At 39.2% G+C, this 12,135-nt stretch overlaps 1 protein-coding gene across 1 annotated transcript in view; it reads left to right on the forward strand.

The window, feature by feature from the left end:
• The window catches only part of KIAA0825, a 252,267-nt gene that overhangs the window by 30,098 nt on the left and 210,034 nt on the right, over positions 1–12,135 (forward strand). The window lies entirely within an intron of this gene.

The following is a 12,135-nucleotide window of genomic DNA, read 5'->3' on the forward strand; positions in this document are numbered from 1 at the left end:
ATTGTTATGGTATACTGGAAAAAATATTTTGAATGGGCATTGTTGAACCTCCACCTATCATTCTAGAGGGTGGTTGGTCAAGCGACCAATGGGGTCATGCCACCCTTGCGATTATATAATATAATATATATAAGCTGATTTATATAATTAAATATAGCCATTTTGGCCACTAATCCTGAAACTGGACTCGTGTCATTTTTTGCCGTTCTTGGTACAACAGTGACATCATTGAACTTTTGGGATAGCTTCTTGTATTGGGTTTGCATGACCTGCTTTTAGAAGCAGGGGCTATAGGGGTGTCTTCTGTGAGAAGCTGCTAGAAGCTTCCTCAGTGTCTGGCAGAGCTGATCCCTGGCAGATCCAAATATGAATGTGCTGCTGGCCAAGGCTGGGCCAATTAGAAATGGTGGTAATGCCTCAGTGATAACATATTTAAGAAGAAGAACAAGAAGAAAAGAAAGAAAAGTATTGCACAGTTGTAATTGCAGGTAAGAGTGGAGTGAGAATGTGTGAGAGGAACAACTCTAGAGACACCAGGGTTAGTGGAGAAGGAGAGGGAGGAGGTGCTCCAGGTGCCCTATCTGAGCAGCTCATGAGATGGAGTCTGTGGTGAAGACCATGGTGAAGCAGCTGTGCCCCTGCAGCCCTTGGAGGTCCATGGGGGTGCAGGGATCCACCTTCGGCCCATGGAGAAGAGCCATGCCAGAGCAGGTGGATTTTCAAAAGAGGCTGTTATCCTGTGCTGGAGCAGGGTATCTGACAGGGATCTGCAGACCTGTGAAGGGAGGAGCCCACACTGGAGCAGGTTTCCTGGTAGGACTGTGACCCCATGGGGGACCCATGCTGGAGCAGCCTGTCCTTGAAGGACTGAGCCCTGTGCAAGAGTGACCCACACTGCAGCAGTTCAGGGAGGACTGCTGCCCATGGGATGGACTCACCTCTGAGAAATTTGTGGAGAACTGTCTCCTGTGGGAGATGTGGAAATAGCAGAAGGACTCCTCTCCCTAAGCAGCAGAAGAAACAATGTGTAATGAACTGACTATAACCCCCATTCATTGTCTCCCCATGAGCCACTAGGGGGTAGAGCTGGGACAGAGGGAGGGGTGGGGGAAAAGTGTTCTTTAAGATCTTACTTTACTTCTCAGTAGCCTGCTCTGATTTTGTTAGTAATAAATTCAATTAATATCTCTAATTTGAGCCTGTTTTGCCCATGATGGTGTTTAGTGAATGATCTCTCCTGGTCCTTATCTCAACCCATGAACCCTTTGTTACATTTTCTCTCCCCTGTTCAGCTGCAGAGGGGAGTAATAGAGAGGCTCTGGTGGGTGCCTGGCATTCAGCCAGTGCCAGCCAATCACACTGCTGTAGAGACAGAGGACATTAAATAGCTGAATACCTTGCCTGGTTTCTCAGAGGACTCTTCTGCTGTGGGACTGCTGAGGGTCGAAGGATAACAGGTAATGATCACTACCACGGCAGTGCATTGTTGGCAATACCACATTAACCAGGACTCTGTGACCCACATCCATGAGATGATTCACGGACTGCAGCACCAGGGAGTGGTCAGCAAGACTCACTCACCCTTTAACAGCCCTATATGGCCAGTGTATAAGTCCAGTGGAGAGTAGAGACTGACAGAATGACTGTGGTCCAAAGGAAGTCACACCACCACTGAGCACTCCTGTGCTGGACATGCTGGAACTTCAGTATGAACTGGAGTCCAGTGGTGCCACCATTAATATTGCTTAATGTGTTTTTCTCAGTTCCTTTAGAAGCAGAGTGTCAGCCACAGTTTGCTTTCACCTGGAGGGTGTCCAGTACACCTGGAACTGACTACCCCATGGCTGGAAACACATCCCCAGTATTTGGCTTGGACTGATCCAGACTGTACTGGAATAGAGTGTAGATATTGCTGAATGAGAGAAATTGCCAGCACTCGGCCTCTACACTGACTTGTGGATGGTAGCAAATGTCCTGTGGGGATGGCTAAACCAATGGGAAAAGACCAACTGGCAGCACAGAAGTAAACCCATCTGGGCTGCTGAATTGTGCAAGATATTACTGCCCAGGTAGAGAAGTTCGCTGTAAAAGCACACACACACCCAGCAGTCAGGCTACTGAAGAACATCACAACAATGGACAGGTGGATTAGGCTGCCAAGATTAAAGTGTCTCAGGTGGTCCTGGACAAGCAACATAAGGGTGAATTATTTCTAAGCAGCGGTCCCAGGACATATCAGGTTGTCAGGGAAGAGATGCAACATAAAGATGGGCTTGTGACTGAGCGGTAGACTTACCCATGGACACTATTTTCCAAGTTATTTTTAAGTGAAATGTGCACTGCATTTAAACAAGCAAGTGGGTAACGCCTCTGTGGTATGGTGGATGATGGTCGGAATATAAATATGGGGAGGTTTGGCAGGTAAATTACATCACACTCCTGCAAACCAGCCAAGGCAGGCCCTACATGCTTACAGTGGTGTAAAGAACCACTGGATGGCTGGAGATGCACCCTGTGGCTCACACCACTGCCTGGAACACCATCTTGGGCCTTGAAAAGCAAGTCCTGTGGTGACATGGCACCCCGGAAAGAACTGAGTTGTACAATGGGACTCATTTTAAAAATAGCCTCAGAGACCCGTGGGCCAGAGAGCACAGTATTGAGTGGGTATCATATTCCCTGCCATGCACCAGCCTCTGGCAAAACTGAATGATAAAATGGACTGTTAAAAGCACATTGATATCAGTAGGTGGCTGGACCTTCAACATTATGGTCTGCACTTAGCAAAGGCCACCTCATTAGTTAGCACTAGAGGGGAGCTTGATGAATTGACCTGGCCCTACCCAATCAAATCTTCACATACCAAAGAGGGGGATAAAGTTCCTGTGGTGCGTATAAGGAATGTATTAGGGTGACAGTCCTAGATTAGTCCTGCCTCAGGCAAAGGCAAACCCATCTGAGGGATTAGTTTTGCTCAATACCTGGGTGCACTTGTTGAATAATGCAGTTGGATGGGGAAACACGATGTGTACATCAAGGGGATTTGATTTTTGAGTGGGAATAGTCTGTAATGTCAGACTGTGTATGTAATGTTGGTTGCTGAATGACCCTGCCACTGTGTGCCATAACTACCATGGCCAGTGAGCATGGACTGCTCCAGATACACCAGTCACGAGCTCATGATGCACCTTGCAACCACCTGACAGCACAGCAGCCCTCTTGCCCTGGAAGACATCTAGGACAGATAGAACTCACAGTCATGGACTAAATGAACTCGACGGGTATCTTGGAGGGATGGCCATTGATGATGGAAATGATAACTGTGCTTGTGTATATGTACTATATGTGTATTCTAACAATACACATATAGTACATATACACAAGCATGTGTAGGATTATGGGCATAAATTATATGGTACACAGTAAGGGGTGGATAATGTCCTGGTTCTTTCCAGGACAGAGTTATTTTTAGAAGTAGCCTGAATGGGTCGTGGCTAGCACCTGGAGGTTATTTCCTACTACCTCACATCATCACTGTGGGCAAGGGGAGGGCATTTGTTCTGGTTGTGGGGAATGTGGCAGCCGTTTGTGCAGGGCAGGTTTCTGTGTGGTGGGTTTTGTACGTGTGAATCATCACCTTTCTTTTTCACTTTTTGTGTATTTTGTGTAATATTGTTCCTGTTACATTTCTGATCTCATTGCTGTTTCCAGTAAACTGTCCTTTTTCTCAACCTGTAATCTTTACCTTTTACAATTCTTCTCTCCCTCCTATCTCAGGGAGTGGGGGAGGGGGAAGGGGGAGTTAGTGCATCAGTGCACAGTTTGGAGTGTTTTCAGTAGTGATTCCTAAATTACAACAACATGGTAAAAATTGTTAAGACTGTAATTATTTTATTTACAAGGTGTCTTTTTCTCAAGGAGAAAGAAACAGATGCTTAACAGTGCTTTTAAAGGTGAAAAACATAGGTGAATAAGACTATGAGACATATGAATAAGGATATGTTGTGCTGTAGAATCTGAGTGACGCATTGTGCATTAGGCAGTATTGCATGAAGTTTACAAGCTTTACAAGCTGAGAAATTGGCAGCAAAAAAAGTAAATATTTCATTTAAAAAAAGATGAAAAAGAAAAAAAATTCATCACTAGTAAAATGTTTCCCCAAATCCATTACATTTATACTACAAAACAAACTTTTAAGACTGTGGCTATAAACTTAGGCCAACTTAAGACACATCTCAGTGAAGACCTTCTGTATTTCATTTTTTTTTAATGGACATCTTTCATGCTCTCAGCTTTAAATTGAGTAGTAATGAAAGAAAACAGTGTGTGGGAATGAAGGGACTGAAATGCAGTTTACCTTTTAAAAGCTGTGGTCACAGACTTTTTTTGTAATTCTTTTTAAATATAATAGTTTCATTGGATGGCTATTTCCTGTTAAAATTCCAACAACTCTGTGTCTGATCTACTGAATGACAAGACCTTAAAGGTCTTGAAATTTCTGTGTTTTAAATACCATTGTCCTTACAGTGTATTGTGTTATGATGGAGGATTTTTCCAATAAACAAGAAAAGAAAAGGCTTTTATGGTCTAGTATAGAAGTAGCTAGTAGGTATTTGTAAGGTTTTTAGTTGAAAGTAGTAACTTTTGGTTCTTTACCAGTGTGTTAAAAGTCAAGTTCTTTCAGAACAATCCTTATAAATTTGTGCAGTTTTAGATATTAATGATGAGCAAGATAGGAATGCTGTAGCAGATGCTTTTCAGACCATAGTTCTATGAGGGATTTGGGGGAGATTTTATAAAGTATTACCTCTTCTTTCTGTAGCGGGTTGAGTTCGAAACTGGGCAGAAAACACCAATTAAATGTAGTGGTTTTGGTTCAAAATATTCATTACTTACTTATTTTCCTTCTGTGAGATAAGAATTAGGAGAAAAGCAAAGCAGGCACAAACCTTAAACAGTTGCAGTACAATGAAAGAGTTTTATTACTAATAGAATTAAAAGTAAAGAGACAATAACAAAACAAAATTAGAGCAAATCCCCCCCCCCCCCCCCCTCCAGCCAGCACTTCTCTCCTTTTACCTAGCTCACACAAGGGATAACAGAACATGGGATGTTAGTCAGTGTTCCAGTTCTTGAAAAGTCTCTCTCTTATGCTTAAGGGAAAAAAGGGTTTTTCCTTCAGTTGCACGTGGTTCCCAAACTGCCACCAACAGCAGATCCGCCCGGAAACAAACAATCTGCTGTGTGTAGAACATCTCTCCCATGAAAAATCTCACAGTTCCTTCACACTGCAAAACATGGGCCATCACATGGGGTTATTCATCTTTTTAAGGATAAGTTCTTTTGGCCTGCACACAAAGGCTCTTCTTCGCCACAAGTCTCTAACAGCCTCTTACTACTATATAGCCTGGCATCGGCATTCTTCACAATCTTCACAGGCACACGAAGATACTCCATCCCCCCATGTTCTTCAAATGGATTAAAGAGACAAACAGTTTGTGGTATTACAGTTTCTTACCACGGCATGCAAGAAGGTTTCTTTTAAGCTGCGCGCCAGAATCGCGGCACCGCCCTCTTTTCTCCCGTCGCCATTTCCAGCTCCGTCCCACGGGACTCACTTCTCTTTCTCTCTGACTCTGAAGGCGCCATGCTGAAGGGTGTTCTTGTTCGGGCTTTACGGTGGGGAAAGCCTCGCTCCCTTTGTGCTGCTGGCTGCGTGGTGTCCTCTTCAGTTCAGCACGAAGTGTGCTGGCTGCAGACAGGAGGCTCTGCCGGCTCCCGTTGACTCCGCCGGCCCCGCATGGAGAGGAGAGGGACCCGCCGGTCCCCAGAAGCCGCGCTGGATGGGTTTAGCTGTGAGCAGTCCATGCCTGGTTTGAGCTGCCTGCGGCTCTGAGGCAGCCCCCCCCCAGCCACCCAGGGTCCGTGCCGCAGCGTTGGGAAAGGGGGAAAGGGGCAGTGGCCCCGGCCCGGCCCGGCGGGGCCGGGAGGCCCCGAGCTGCCCCCACCTCCCAGCAAGCGAGCTCCGACCAAAGGGGAAGTCCCGCCTTTCTGTGCAGTTTAAATATGTAAATTGTGAGAAGCGTAATTGGTCTTAAAGACTGTCCATCAACTCAGAGTCAACCCAATACACTTTCTGAGTTTGTAAGTGCCACAAAATTAGAAAACTCAAATATTATCCCTAAACAGCATTTCTTATTGCCACAATTAGAGAGACAATTCTGCAGATTGGTCTCAGATATTTTCTTATACCTCTACGCAAAATCTACTCAATATGTACGACCCTCATCTGGAGGAGTAGAAAATAAGTTAGGTGCTATAGTCTATTTTGAAATTATTCTGTTTATTGTACACTTTCTTGGCTAAGAAGATTATAAGAAAATATAGAGTAGGTATTTCTAATTAGGCTTCTAAGAATCTCTTTTCTGTGCATTAATGATTATTGGTTTAATTGAAAAGTATTTTTAAAACATCCATCATTCATAAAGTATAATAATTTGACAATGAGATTGATCAGTGTGGTCTTAATTGGTGACAATGTGAGAGTAATTTTTTCCTGTGTTTGTATGTGGCAATGGCAGACAAGCTGATTTGTAAATTTATTTTTTGTAAGGCCTGAAACCATATCTAAAGAAGACAGTATTGCACCAGGCTTATCCTTGTTTTTTAAAAAAAACCAACCTTATTAAATATAATAAAAGTGCGCAAGAAAAAAAAAAAAGGCTGAGAAGAAACATCTTGAATTTTGAAAACCAGAAAAGAAAAAACAAGTTGCATTTGTATACATACACAGTTATGTGTTGTCACACTTACAGTTTTAGTAACTGTGTAGACTAATAAGGAGGTGGGGAAAGCCACTGGATTTAGAGGTGGGATTCTTAATGCTTGTGGACTTCTTGTGTAAGAGTGGCTTGTTTATAAATGTTGAACCTTGGATTATGCACTGTGGGATTCCAGCTGCAGGATAACCAGCTGAGAGCTGAAGATGATATAGGACTGTTTCTCTTAAGAGCTACTCAGAAAATGGCCATTTCTTCTTTACTGAAAGGTTATGAAATCACATTATCCTTTGTTTCTTCTGACATAACTACTCAGGAGTTTCCTTGCAACTCCAGATGGCATGTTCCTCTTTTGAAGTCATTGCCTTTGACCAGTAGTGTTTGATTAAGTTTATGTAAATGAGAATTCTTTCCTTGTCTTTCAATATTTTTTACCAGTCCCAAGTAGCAGCAAATCTAAAAAAAGTAGTGCTGATTCCTTTCTGTTCTCAGCATTTCACTTTCTGTGGCTCAAAGAACTGGGGAGAGACAATAGGGAGAACTCATGGATTTTAGTTATAAATTCTGGCATGTACATATGCCTCCAGTACAGGCCTAAACTACATTATTTGAAAAAAACTACTATTACCACTGGCCTGGGCCCTAGGGTATATCACCGTGTCCCGCAGCCATAGGGAGGAGGAGGAGAGAAGATCCAGCAGGCAGGAATTGTGCAGCAAGATTGATTTATTTAATTATTTTACAAACTCTCTTATAGACTTTTTTCTTCATAGTCTAATTGGACAAAGGCAGGTGGTTTGGTTGTTTACATACTCTGCTACCTCTTCTGTGAGAGAGAAAAGTCTCTCACAGACTTAGAAAATAGCAAGAAAATCCTCGCTAGCAGCATTTTTGTATCTACAAACTACAGATATTAAAAATATTAGCATATGCTGTTTGTTAGAAATATGCATTTTTTACAGTCCTTTTTGACAGTATTATGATTCAAGGGCTGATATAGCTGCCTTAGATCATAGCACTGCATTCTGATATTACAGCTTTAGATGGAAGGCATAGCTTTCTGTTTCATCCACAGTGAGTACTCTGTTTCTTTAGTTGTATTTTATTCCCATTCTCTTATTTGGTGACTCTTATGATGGCAGAATTTGGAAGAAAACTGTATTCAAAAGGGTTACAAATAAGTATTTAATTATAGATACTTAGAATCTCTCTTTAAAAAATAAAAAGGAAAATGTTTTAAGTGTGTGGTGAATAATAATTTATGAATATAAAATTAACATTTAAGTATAAATTTATAACAACAGCGACTGTGGAAGGTCTGCAGGGGGAACATTGCAAGATGATTTTAGTAAAACTTGTTTCAAAGTTACTTGTGGCATTCAAAATATTTAGTAAATAAAACCATCATGAAGACTGGTGATTCTGTTTTGTTGGGGTTTTTTTTGTATGCATTAAATGTTTGGGTTTTTTTACTGGAACAGTATGGTATTCTTTTTGTAAATGTTGTGTCTGCTCCAGCAAAGTGGTGGAAATAGGTGAAAGGCAACTTGGAAAATTTAAATGGAGATCTTCAATGTATATTAGCAGAAACAAAAATGGGTTATGTTCTTTTATGGAGAGAATTTTTAATTTTCCTTTTCTTTTACAAGTCTATTTTAAACAATAAACAAATTTTAAAGGATTTTTACCACAGAAAATTGGGTAAAAAGCTTTTACCATGTCAGAGTAGAGCTCAAGAAATTACAGTTTTTAAATGGATTTCTTGTGTACGCTCTATGTGGTTTTCAAAATAATTTAAAATATTCAGACTATTTAAATATACAGAACAGTAGGAATTTCACATTGAATAGTAGTATGTCAGGCCACTGCCATTGCTCTTGCTGCCTGCTGTGCAATTGCAGATGACATCTTCTGTGCTGTAAAGTAGCTGAAAACAGTTATGCAACTAAAACTAGATAAAGGAAATCATTGTTAAGGTTTCATTGAGAGCATAAGATGAGTGATGAAAAATCTTATCAATTCTCTCATCCCTTTTTAGTTTTGCAAGGATGTTAGGGCTATAAAGAGATATCTCCTGTAAGATAAGAAGCAGTAACAGAAAAAAGCTTCAATGACTTGGATAATTCTCTGTACTTACAGTGCTGCAGCTTGACGTATCCCTGTTTTCAAATTATGGATACATTGAGATGTGTGTATTCAACAGATGTGCTTATAAAAAATTCTATTCAAGATTTAGGTAAATGCTGCTTTTACAAACTGTGTGTCTGAAAACAAAGTCTTATTATAGTAAATATAAATATTACAAATTGATCTTAGAAATCCCATGGAATTTCACAGGTATGTTTGTACTGGAAGGGTTTTACGATTATGCTTAATTTAATTGTTTTATCACAATGAAGCAATACCCAATTGGAAGTAAATATCATTTTTGTAGGAGATTTATTGCATTTGATTGACATTGAGAAAGAAAACATGCACACAAAAAACGCTTTTCAATGGTAAACATTATATGAATTTTAAATGCAAGAAGAATCTGTTGTATTAACTTGAGCGTTCCATAATATATTTTTAAATAGGCCTAATGATTTTTGGTAAAAATAGTTTCATCATTTGCACTTGTTATTACAATGAGGTTAAATTGCATTGATACCATTGGTTAAAATAAGAGACCTGAAAAATGTTTCTTTTTAAGCCAAACTGTAGATAGGTTAAGTTTCTTGAGTAGCTACCAAAAAGATTGACATCTATGTCATTTTAATGTTGATGAACGGTCCTCTAATATGTTTCGAAAAGAACTAGGCCTATTAGGATAGGGACTTACAGAGTTGCACCTGAAGCAGGTTCTCTAAGACCATTTCTTTCAAAATAGTTCATCGTAATAGTAAATTGAAATATGATGGAATGGTTCTTTTTATGCAGCTTAATAACAAGTTTTAAATTAGTCTCCTTTACAGAAAAAAACCTGGGTTATTGGTATCTAAAATACTTGGACAGAATTTAAAAATTTTCAAAGAGTTTCAAAACAGGGTTCTTCCCCTGTACTATTCCAAATAAAAATTTTAAGAAATGGATTTCTTTCTTAACAAACAAACATTGGGGGTTTTTGCCATCAGAGGAGGGCTGCATCATACTGGTTCTTTGAGTGCATCAATGACTGTCTGCTCTTTGGAGCAAGAGGAGAGGAGGAGAAAATCCAAATGGCAGGGGAGGGCCCTTGCTAGCTGATGCCCATCCTGCTGCCCCCAAGGCAGCCAAGGAGGGCAGGCAGCAGGCTGGTAGTGCAATCCTGCTTAGAGTCCAGACCATCAGAGTCTCTTGGCACACTGAAGGCCCTGGCACTGGTTATGCTCAGTAACAGTAAAATTTCTTCTCAGTTGTGCTAATTTATGTCTTCATGTTCTTCTTTTTTCCTTCTGAAACATTTTTGGGTTCAGATTTTCAGAAGAAGAAATTAGTATTAGCCATCTAAAACAGTGTTTAAAAACTGAATAATCAAATGTTGCTTTTCTTCCATAAACCAAGACTGAAAGGAATAATTGGTTTGTTTTGACAAGTGAACCAAAGAAGTATGACATAGAAGTCTTACAGGAATGCATGCATGAAAACTAGGCTGTCATGTTTACAAGGTGATGTTTTTCATTTGATGAATTTTTCAAACAGTCACTAGTCTGTAAACTATACTGATATTTTTTTCCAAGGAATGCAAGCTTCTTTTGGCTGTCCTTTAAGGAAAAGAGTTAGGATTAAATATAAATACACAATTTTGATTGTGCAGCTATTTTATGAAAACTCTAACTCATTCCAAACTGTTAGTATGTTTGCAGTATATATATCTATTACACAGTTCATTTTACACCAGTCATTGACTGTTCTGCAAGACAGTTGAATAAAATATGTGTTTGAGTTATAGATATTGAATGGCGTTAAAATCCCATTCCATGTAAACTCTTTATAAGAGAAAAGGGAATGTGTGACCATGTCTATGGTAAGTAGTAAGAACTGTGTTTTCAGTATTCCTTTTATTTCAGTTCTTTAAAGCGCTGTTTAATGATTTCCATTTAACTTTCAATTAGTGTCTTTAATTGCAGTAACATCTGTTAAGTTTTATATTAAAAGACTGACATTTCCTTAATGCTTTAAAAGATGTATTTGGTTTACATCCAGGCTTTTTCACCAGCAAGTGATTGAGTTTCATCTACATCCCAAAATGTTGGAAGTTTAAATTGTTATTTGCAAAGGGGTATTCTGTAGCTTCTGAGAATGTAAGAAAGCACTGCATCCATTAAATATTTCATATTGGTGGGCTGTTAATTGAGATGTGCGAGATGTTATGCTTTAGAGAACTTCCATGTTTGTTTGAACATCGCTTTGGAAGAGCAAAACCAGAAGTGTGTATTTCTGCTACTTTTAGGTCTACACCTCATATATGACCAAAACCAATTATCTTGACCTTGCATCTTCAATCTTTGATGGTTTTTTTTAAGCATGTGTTTTGTGGACAGTTCACTTAGAAAAATTCAATCTATTTTTCTAGTAATGCTTCTAGATAACAACCAACACTGTAGTTCCTTTGTAAAAGAATATTGCTTTCAGGAAATAAAATGTATTTATTAATTTATTATATTTTGTTGCCCAAACATTGTATGCATCTGAGTATTTTGTTTGTTCCTCATGTTGTTGCTGCAATATGGATAGTATTAAATATGACATACTAAATAGTAGACATTAAATATACTGGTTATTAAGAAGATTCCAGTTTTTATATAATGTTTTTCTTTAATTTTGGTAGTAAGTAATCACTGATGGTAAAACCAATTTCATTATATCTCAAAAAGAGGATGCAGGAAAAAACAGAAAACAGAGGAAAAAACTACTAATCCTTTGCTTCTGATATAAAGACTCAAAGCTAGTATATTAGTTTGAATAGGCTGGTGGATTTGATCTGTGTTTAGTAAAATGAGTACAAAGCAAGATGAAACTTGATTTAGTCTGGATTTTTATATTTGCATGTATATGCAATGATGTGCTGAATTTCCAGAAAACAGTTACTCCTTGGACAGAAATTTTAAGTACACAGAAAGTAAGTTCATCCTGTAATGTGTTTATTTTTCGTTTCCATTTATAATAGTGGGAATTTTCTTTCTAAATCTTAAAAGAAAAAAAAAAAGCTACTGCTGTGATTAAGGTAAAAGAACTGATTTCTTTAAACTAAAGAAATGCAAGATACTATGAAACTTATCTCAACATTTGTTTTCCTGGTTTCCCTCTGTAGCAGTCTACACAGAAGCATGTACAAGGTTTACTATTCAACATTGATTTTGTAATTCCACACATAAATACTTCCCTTATTAATCTA

This window comes from Coloeus monedula, assembly GCF_965178545.1.
Source record: "Coloeus monedula genome assembly, chromosome: Z".
NCBI lineage: Eukaryota > Metazoa > Chordata > Aves > Passeriformes > Corvidae > Coloeus > Coloeus monedula.